The sequence below is a fragment of the Austrofundulus limnaeus genome, unplaced genomic scaffold (assembly GCF_001266775.1).
Source record: "Austrofundulus limnaeus strain Quisiro unplaced genomic scaffold, Austrofundulus_limnaeus-1.0 Scaffold2993, whole genome shotgun sequence".
In the NCBI taxonomy this organism is placed as follows: domain Eukaryota; kingdom Metazoa; phylum Chordata; class Actinopteri; order Cyprinodontiformes; family Rivulidae; genus Austrofundulus; species Austrofundulus limnaeus.
The window spans coordinates 3,489-4,700 of record NW_013955395.1 but is presented as its reverse complement, the minus strand read 5'-3'; the positions used below and the strand labels follow the sequence as shown (position 1 = coordinate 4,700).

The window sequence follows — 1,212 nt, the reverse complement described above, 5'->3', positions numbered from 1 at the left end:
GGAGCCATGAATCACAGATTTGTGAAGGTTTTGTAGGCGGAGCTATGAATCACAGATTTGTGAAGGTTTTGTAGGCGGAGCTATGAATCACAGACTTATGAAGGTTTTTGTAGGCGGAGCCATGAATCACAGATTTGTGAAGGTTTTTGTAGGCGGAGCTATGAATCACAGGTTTATGAAGGCCTTTGCGTCATGACTACGTGTGACGTCACCAGGGACGCTTCCCCGTTCCGTCGCGCTGCCCGGACGTGTCTGAAGCGGTAAGAATAAGTGTGTTGTTATTGTGTTACATGTGTGTGCTGAGACCTCTGACGGCTCTTGTTGTAGGTCATCTTAATGTTGTAATATTTGGACTCATAATGTTTGTTCATCATGGAAACTTACGGTAATAAAACGAGCTAATGTCGGCTAGCTAACGATAGCTTCCCTGCTAACTTTAGCCACACAGACACTTGTGTTGTGGCTTTAATGTTACTCTGATAGTGTTACACGTGAACAGTGGTGACTTGTAGCTTCTGACAGTTTGTGTCACACAACAAGCTGTCAGTTGTTAGTTACTGTATGATGTCTCCTCTAAAAGAACTCATTAAAATATAAATCAAACAGGAAGTGGTGCAGTCTGACAGGTTACTACAGCAGACTAACATTACGAACATAAAGCACCCAGTTAATGAAGCTGAAACCAGTAAAAACCACATGGAAGCTGGAGTCACGTGACTGACCTACAGGAGCTAATGATGGGACCAGACAAGACTCAGACATGGTTAGATGGACATTAAATGTGCTGTTAAAGAAGAAAATAATAAGAAAATAAAACAAAGGAGTAAAACTATTGTTCAGTTGTGATCTGAGGGTAAATACAGACCNGCTATGAATCACAGATTTGTGAAGGTTTTTGTAGGCGGAGCTATGAATCACAGATTTGTGAAGGTTTTGTAGGCGGAGCTATGAATCACAGATTTGTGAAGGTTTTTGTAGGCGGAGCAATGAATCACAGATTTATGAAGGTTTTTGTAGGCGGAGCTATGTATCACAGATTTATGAAGGTTTTTTGTAGGCGGAGCTATGAATCACAGATTTATGAAGGTTTCTGTAGGCGGAGCCATGAATCACAGTCTTATGAAGGTTTTTGTAGGCGGAGCCATGAATCACAGATTTATGAAGGTTTTTGTAGGCAGAGCTATGAATCACAGGTTTATGAAGGTTTTTGTA

General features: G+C 41.3%; 1 protein-coding gene across 1 annotated transcript in view; it reads left to right on the top strand.

Moving 5' to 3' along the window:
• Positions 1 to 215: 215 nt before the first annotated feature.
• The window catches only part of LOC106511610 (tripartite motif-containing protein 65), a gene marked incomplete at both ends in the record, with an annotated part of 4,306 nt that continues 3,309 nt past the window's right edge, over positions 216 to 1,212 (top strand). Inside the window, 1 exon segment of the mRNA XM_014000365.1 lies at positions 216 to 260.